Source organism: Capsicum annuum, chromosome 12, assembly GCF_002878395.1.
Source record: "Capsicum annuum cultivar UCD-10X-F1 chromosome 12, UCD10Xv1.1, whole genome shotgun sequence".
In the NCBI taxonomy this organism is placed as follows: Eukaryota; Viridiplantae; Streptophyta; class Magnoliopsida; order Solanales; family Solanaceae; genus Capsicum; species Capsicum annuum.
Window position 1 is genome coordinate 5301463 of NC_061122.1, and position 8784 is coordinate 5310246.

Genomic DNA, 8784 nt, shown 5'->3' on the forward strand with positions numbered 1-8784 from the left:
TTCATGCCATCAATGGACTATTGAAAATGCACTTGAAATATCTGAACAGGAATCGTGTGCAACAACATTAATCAAACACAATCATTGTATTCAGAAGTAATATCTTGAACCTAATTACAGTGCGAATTCACAAGCTCTTTAAGGCAAACTTTTTGCATGTAAACTAAAACAAACTTTTTTGAATACAGAGACCTCAAACTTTATCCTTTATAACTGATAGTCCTTTAACAAATTATACTTTCACAATGCAAGAAAAACATATTTGCGAAGGATGATGTAAGTTTTCGCAACTTATGTTCCCATGTTTCCATGTGGAAAGGTCCTTTTGTACCAAAGATGTTGAGCAGAAAGATTTATGTTGCTAGCCTAAGAGTTCATATTTTTATCAACCAATCTACTAGTTGATTAACTTCACTATAACAATGATATATATTTTTTTCCAAATTAAATTATAAAAGAGATCATTTAGCCACAGAATACAACTTTATTGGTTTAGAAAGTTCATATACAAAAAATAGTGGGAGCAGTTACTTGATGAACTCTTAAATTTCTATCAGAGCATTACAGGAGCAGCGTTCCATTGGCTAGCAACAAGAGATAGTCTTCTGAAATAAAGAATAGACTATGGAGAAAAGAATGAACACCTGCGATTGAGTAAATGAGATAGGTAATACAGGATATGTGTCTCTGAGGATTTAGCGAATCAAAGATATCTTGATGACTTCATGATTTGAGTTCAACGTTTGAAAAAATCTCTCCCATGCGATTTAAAAGTATGGTTCTGGAAAAAAACTGCAAGAAAACCAACCATACTTGCCTAAACTTTGATAACATAATAGGCATAACGATATCAATATAAGCCTTAGTAGATTAGTTTATGCATCAGTATATCAATTATCTTATAGCTTCTACAGATTCTATATGAAGGAGAAGCTAAAACAAATAACAAAATAACACAATCTTCTGTTTACCCCTTGAGTCTCTATCTCTCTCTCTCTCTCTATATATATAGGATACCAAAAAAATATATAGGATACCAAAAAAAACTAACTGTGGGTTAACTGTAAGTCATAAGCGATACCAACCAAAAACCAAAAGAAAAAGAAATGTTGTTACCTCCCCCACACTTTAATCTCACACTGTCTCAAATGTAAGACTCAAGTTGGAGGGTTTTTGGCTTTCACTCCTTATTTGTACTGCTACAGGCAATATTTCTGCTACCAACACTTGCTTCCGACATCCCGATAAGTTCCTCTAAAGCCATGTCGATATCAGTATATTCTGGATCAAAAACTCTAGGCATAAATTCATGATTTTATTGAATTCCTGGATATGACACATTTTCAGCTACGATTACTCCATGTAAAGTGTGATCTTCATGTAGTGATGGCTGAGAATTTACATTCCCTGCAGGAAAGTTAAAGTCCACATCCTAAAACGTAAATGGAGGTATTGCAGGGACATTGGTTAGTTTCAATACGGCTGACATAGTGTTTATCATATTCCCAAAATTATGTAGGATAGTGGTAATATGAAAAAGATGCTCTGTTTGAATAGTTCGTAGTACGGTCCCTCATTTGTTGTTGTTGGTTGCAAATATTTTTCTCATTTATTCCTCCAACCTTTCAACGTATGCAGCAAATTCTCTCATTACTGGTAGTCATCTTCCTGCCCCTTTATTTGGTCCAACACATGGGACGACAACACGCAAAGTGGGCATCCCAATATTTGTCGACATAACAAAATCAAAGTCCGGAGCTGGTGGGTTGCCGAATATATTGATTAGTTGTGTGATAGTAGAACTAAAATACAAAGATCTCACAGATTTCTTTGTTTGGTCACATATAATTCTACCAACATTGATAGGATAGCGCTGCATAATTGCATAGAACCAACGAGCCTTTCTTGGACATTTCATAGGTGTTTCTATTTGGTTCTAACCTTGAACTTAAAAATAGTATCCATACCTTAGTGACTAAACTGAGACTTTTAGCTGTAAGCCAATCTCTCTGACCATGTGTATCAAAATGCAATTCAATTCCAAGCGGGCACAAATCTGGATTAATCTCATTCCAAGTTGGATCGCGAAGTAAAATGTACAAGTATGTGTTATCCAATTCAGGGATCTCATACAGACTATTGATAACACAAGGAGCAAAGAAAATTGTATGGCCCCTAAAAGTATAAGAGTTAGTGGTGAAATCCATGTTAGCGTAAATATTTCCTAATAAGTATCAACACTACGGATCCAGGATTTTAAGCAAACGTGATCCAGCGGAGTGGTTCGATTGATGCAAGAACAAGTCGAATTTGTTTGCCATCTGCTTCAGTAAGTGCAAGTCTGCACTCTTCAATGAGATGATGGCCCATTTCCTCTTTATCCAATTCATTAGCGTCATAGAAAATAAACCTGGTTCTATCATACTTATTTATAAGCTTAGAGCACTGTGGTGTCATTTTTAGAAGCAGGGAACTTGTTCTTTTCTGTATATGAACTCTTAATAGCAAATCTCTCTTTATTTAGAACCAAATGGTGAAAGACGGTTCTTAGAATTATACAGATGATAATCAACGTGTACACAAAGTGTAGATAGTAGTTTTTGTAGTGTAAATGGATGCAAAACTGTTGTGAATCCTTTTAAAGACCTTTTCTTTCACCAAATTTATCTTAATGGAATGTTGTATTCAGCTTATTTTACATTCTAGGGGAGGTTTACTAATTAAAATTATCTTATTTTCTAATATTATTATAACTGGCAATTGCTAACGAGATTAGGAGAAGAAAAATATATAGTTCTGAGTTTAATGTCATCAACTTGACTTATAACTACTCTTTCTTTAAGTAAAAAGGATCATCGAAGCCTGTTTTTCAAATATTCACGAGACATACGGCTTCAAACGATGATCCTTTACCTTAAATTTTTCTCTGACCTTTATATGTTGTATTTCGATAGCACCATAGAAGGTTACTTCTGTTACGAGAAACTTGAATTTTTCTGGAAACATTCTCAATCGGCTTTTATATAACAAAACCTTCTCCCGATTTTAAATTCTTTATGATGGATGAGATTATCATGCCATCTTTTCATTCTTTCTTTATACAATTTAGCATTCTCATATGCTTTAAGTCAGAATTTCTCCAACTCATGGAGTTGTAACAAACGATCCTTACCTGTATCTGAGAAATTTAGATTTAACAATTTTATAGCCCAATATGCTTTATGTTCTAATTCCACAGGTAAATGACAAGATTTTTCAAAAACGAGTCTATAAGGAGATGTGCCTATTGGTGTTTTAAAAGCAGTCATGTATGCCCATAAAGCATCATCTAGTTTTAAAGACCAATCTTTTCGAGAGGAACCAATAGTTTTTTCTAAAATTCATTTCAATTCTCCATTGGACACTTCTACTTGTCAGCTTGTTTAAGCATGATATGGAGTTCCTGTTTTGTGAGTTACTCCATATCGTAATAACAAATTAGCAAATTGTTTGTTTACAAAATGAGTTCCCTAGTCACTTATGATAACTCGTGGAGTTCCAAACCTGGAAAATATATTTTTTTTAGAAAGGCACAAACAGTACGAGCATCATTTTGTCTAGTTGCCATTGCCTCTATCAATTTTGAAACATAGCCGACTGCAACTAAAATATATTCATAACCATTAGAATGAGGGAAAGGACCCATAAAATCAATGCCCCAAACATCAAATATTTCACATACAAGAATAAAGAGGCATCTCATCCTTTTTAGAAATATTACCGCTCTTTTGACAGTTGTCACACGAAGCAACACATTGGCGTGCATCCTTGAATAGAGATGGCCAAAAACAAACTCAAATTAGTAGTAAAACAATTAATCTATAGTAGATTTTGCCAATCCCCGACAACGATGCCAAAAATTTGACGAGTCACTGTCGTATATGTATACTTTGTCAAATATATATATATACTCTGTCAAATAATAGTATAGAAAAATGTCAAACCCACAGGGATTGGTTTATCTATTCTATAAACACTTCTTGTTTTAATTACTATTTGAGAAAATAAAAAAATTTGAGTGGTAAATTAACTAATTAATAACTTGTAAGCTTAGATTTTTTTTAATTATTATTATTATTATTTAAGATAAATTAAAAGGTGTTGTGATACTGACTTCACTCGATATTTATGTAATAATGACATTTTTTATTTTCAATTTATATTTCTCGCATGTATAAATACCTCTCACGATTATATTTATGTATAATTATTGAAATTGAGCAATTAAATGCACTTCTTTCGGTTATGCAAATTGATTGTCAAAATAGTAATGTTAAAGAACTAGAAATATCTACTTGAACTAAAACATGCTTATTTTTTAGCAAGTCCTTTTCGGTTACCTTACTTGTTATAAATAATTCCTTTACACTATTCGCCCCTCTCGGTTACAAATAAGTGTAGAATTAATTATAACATAAAATAGATAGATGTCATTAAATAAATATTAACACTCTAGCAATACTCCAATTAACGATATTACTACTTCCGCCTCTCTCGATTACGGAATCAGTAATATGTCAATTTGTAGTACAAAGTAGATAGATGTTAACACGTTTAATAACATCTATACGGATAGCGGATAGAAATTAAGTAGAAAGCTTTAGCTCAGGTACGTAAAATTTAGGAATAATATTTACTATTATATGGAAATATCAAGATCCACCATACTCCCAACACAATAAAAAATTACTCCAATCTAGAATTGATACGATGAACGGAAATATTTTTCTCCATTAAATAAGAAAAATAGACGAAAATATTAAAATGAATAATTTTGCTATTTTATTAAAAGCAGGAACTAGAATTATTTTTTCACATAAAACAATTAAAATAAAGAGCAAAATAAGAACTAAAATATAATAAGTATTGTGTTCTTCTCCCAAAATCGCTCTCCCAAAAATGAATGAAAACCTTCTATTTTTTAGATGAAGGTATGTCTCTGTCTGCCAATAAGAATGAATTGTTATCATTTGCAGAAATTTTAGTTTTAGCAAATCTGCACCATCCAATCAACTTCCTTCTTTTCCTTGCCTTTTCTTTTTGTTTTAATTGATGGACCCCAATATATTTTTCACTGTTTTCTCAATAGCTCTTGCTTCTTCTTTTTTTTCGTTCTTTCTCCTTTGTTTTCCTTTCCTTTTTTAACTTGTAGGTCCCACGTAAAAAAGAAATTTGCTTAAATTTATTTTGCACATTTGCAACAGCTTTTCGTTCCTTTTTTTGCACTTCTTAGATATTTTTTTTGTGTTGGATCTTTTCTTGTAAATCAACATTTGTATTTGTTTGCCACATATCCTCTTAATGTTTTCTTATTAAATGGTGACATTTTCTACAAAGAAGATAAAGAAATACTAATATCAAAATTAGATAATAACTAAATTTATATATGTTATTTTGCTATTATCAGAAGCCCTTTCAATTCAAGGGGACTGAAGTAGACACCACACCGATGATCCGAATCAGGATAAATTTTTGTATGTTTTACTTACCTTCTTATGTACGCTTTCAGTTTTAATTCTGTTTTATTTAGTATACTAATCTGCAGGTGAGTTGATTGTCAAGGTTGATCAATCGATACAGAAAAACTTTTCAATCCTCTCCCCTCCTCCCCTTTGAATATCATAAATAAGTTAAGTGTATGAAGAAAGAATTAAATTAATCAATAAATTAAATAGTCCTTGTGGACGCGATCATACTAGTACTAAAGCACCGGATTTCATCAAAACTTCGAAGTTAAGCGTGCGTGGGTGAGAGTAGTACTAAGATGGGTGACCCCCTGGGAAGTCATCATGTTGCATCCCTCCTTTTGAAGGGGAGCCTTGAAATAACTGATAAAGTTGCTGCCATGTGACCAGGAGGTCACGGGTTAAAGCCTTGGACCGCGCATAATAGTAGCTTTAGTGCACCGGGCTGCCCTTTTTTAATAAATTAAATAGTCAAAAATATAAGTCTATTGACTAGTGTATGTAATCTTAACATGGAGAGTTAAATAAGATTTAATGAATGATTTTGAAATTATACGAATAATGCAATTTTGAATTTTTAGTGAAATAATGTGTAACTTATTATGATAGGTTAATTCATTCATTTTGAAATTAAATACCATAATTAGAAGTCTCAGTAATTCAATTTATGATCCCTATTATGATCGAATAATTAGGAATTAAGTGAAATTTAGTATTGGTGGAAAAGAAAGACGTAGCAGGTTAGGGAAAAGATTTAGAAACCCGTAAATTTGTGTCTATATAATGTGGCCGTATTCCATCAAGGAGTTTAAGGATTTTTCTGCATAAGTATCGATTTTATGTTTGATTGAAATTTAGAGAAAAGACATAAAGACACCACTAAAATTATCTCAAATTTTTACAAAGATACTTTAAATTTGCGGGGTCCTATTACCCCACAAAACTTATAAAGACCATCATAAATACCACTTTTTGATCCCACTTGACGTGGAGTGTACTTCACTCTCCAATAGAGCATGACACAAGTAAAAAATGCAGAATTAAAAAAAAAAACAGCATTTATTTGGTTAGAAATGTTTATTAAATACTTTATTAATTTTAATTTATTTTTCTATTATTTTTTTTCTCTTATCTTCTTCATCCAACTCTTTGTCATTTTCTTTCATTTTTTCAATATCTTTTTGCTTCTCTTTTTCCTTTTCTTTTCTCTCCTCGTTTTTCAATTTCTTTTACCTTAAGTTTATACTCAATCCATTATTGTACCTCTACTATTTTTTTTATTTTTGTTATAAATTATGATTTTTCGGTTAAGAAAAGTATAAGATTTAATTTTGATAAAATTTCAATTCAACATAATTATATTTAATTTTTAAATTTTAAGTTTATGATAATCCGATTGTGATTTAGCAGTAATTGTGATAAGGGAGATGATTAGAGCAATATCGATACAAAAAAAATAATCAAACTCAATCCTAGCTCTTAACCCATCTTATTTTAGCTTTCTATCTAAGCAAAAAATAAAATAATTAATAATAATAAGATTAGAACTATTTAAAAGAGACAAAACAAAATAAAATGAGAGGGGGTAAGAATGTCTCTAAACGTATTGGAGTTGGTTGGATGAAGAGGAGGCTCGCATTGGGAGTGCTGTGTGATAAGAAGGTGCCCTTAAATCTTAAAGGTAAGTTCTTCAGAGTGGCAATACGTCCAGCCATGTTGTATGGTGTGGAGTGTTGATCAGTCAAGAACTCCCACATTCAAAAATTGAAGGTAGCGGAAATGAGAATGTTGTGTTAGATGTGTGAACTTACTAGAGAGGATAGAGTTAGGAATGAGATTATCCGGGAGAAGGTGGGAGTGGCTTTCGTGGAGGACAAGATGCGGGAAGAAAGGTCGAGATGGTTTGGGCATGTGATGAGGAGAGGCACTGATGCCCCAATTCGTAGGCGTGAGAGGCTAGCCTTGAATGGTTTCAGGAGGAGTAGAGGTAGGCCAAAAAAATGCTGGGAAGAAGTGATTAGACATGACATGGGCTGTTACAGCTTACTGAGGACATGACCCTAGATAGGAAGATGTGGAGGTCGCAGAATTGTTCTGACAATTGGGACAAGGCCCCAGTAGACCAAAACTATTAGTAACAATAAATTTCTGAAAATAAATAGGCCTTCTGAAATATAGAAGGCTCACCGACTGGACTCTGCACTTCTGTCTGAAGAAATCTACTACTTATCAGAATCCTTAGACTGTGCCTCAGAACCTGGAAGGTAGGGGGTCAATACAAATATACTGGTACGCAGAGCAATCCAAAATAAAGCTTTTAATATAAATAAAATAATTGAGAGCTAATCATAAAACATCATATAGGATATAAATTCCAAAATACATGGGCAGTTTTTATAATCATAAAACCTTTTTGTCAATGCAAATTTCTGATCTTTGTATTACTTCTGAGTTAAGTGGCACTCCCCTACAAGTCTGATATTCCACGGGTTATATGGAATCCACCATTGACTCGACGGGGAAGCCCTCAACCCAAGTGTGCCGCAAGGGTTGGAGTGTCTGAGGCTGATACGCCCCACGGCACTAGGCCGGCATATAATAATAGACCTGGATCGGCAAATCACGATTTTGGGCAATGAGTTTTCTGAACTCATGCCTTCTTCGAGGAACCACCTAAGCTCTCTTTATGCCCAATTTTAGTCTGTTCTAAAACATGCATCATTCTAGTTTCAAAATCTGAAAATCTGATTTCAAACGTACATTCTCTTCTGTTCTGAATTAACATGGCATTATCTGAGTTGGTGTCATCACACCAAGACTTGCAAGTCCTATGTCTGATCCATAATGCACCATGCATGATTCTTTCATCAAAACTCAATTCAGACCACCCAAACAGGCAAATAATATAAGAGATTTCATGTTCCGAAACATAAGTTAAAACTATGCAAGAATTCTTCAAACATATGGTGGTCATGTACTTTTGGCAAAATTATGCACTCTTTCATTATATGCATATTCAATATTTATCAACATGCGCAACCCTCTCTTTTGATTCCAAAATCATATTTAAGTCATAGTATAAATCAAGACGTTTCATATCATGCTTTTCAAAATGCATTCAAAACGATTCATAGCATATCATAAGTAAAGAAAAATCATAACAAGAGAGGGATTTCATTATAATTCAAGCTCTCAACTGAATATTCATCCTTAAACACATTCATACATATATATAGAATTTTCAAATCAATTTGGGGAAAGGCCTAAAGACCAAACAATA

General features: G+C 33.0%; 1 non-coding gene across 1 annotated transcript; it reads left to right on the forward strand.

Moving 5' to 3' along the window:
• The first annotated feature begins 5721 nt into the window (after positions 1 to 5721).
• Positions 5722 to 5840, forward strand: LOC124889989. Its single transcript, XR_007048896.1, has one exon. It is a non-coding gene; the product is annotated as a 5S ribosomal RNA (ribosomal RNA).
• Positions 5841 to 8784: the final 2944 nt, after the last annotated feature.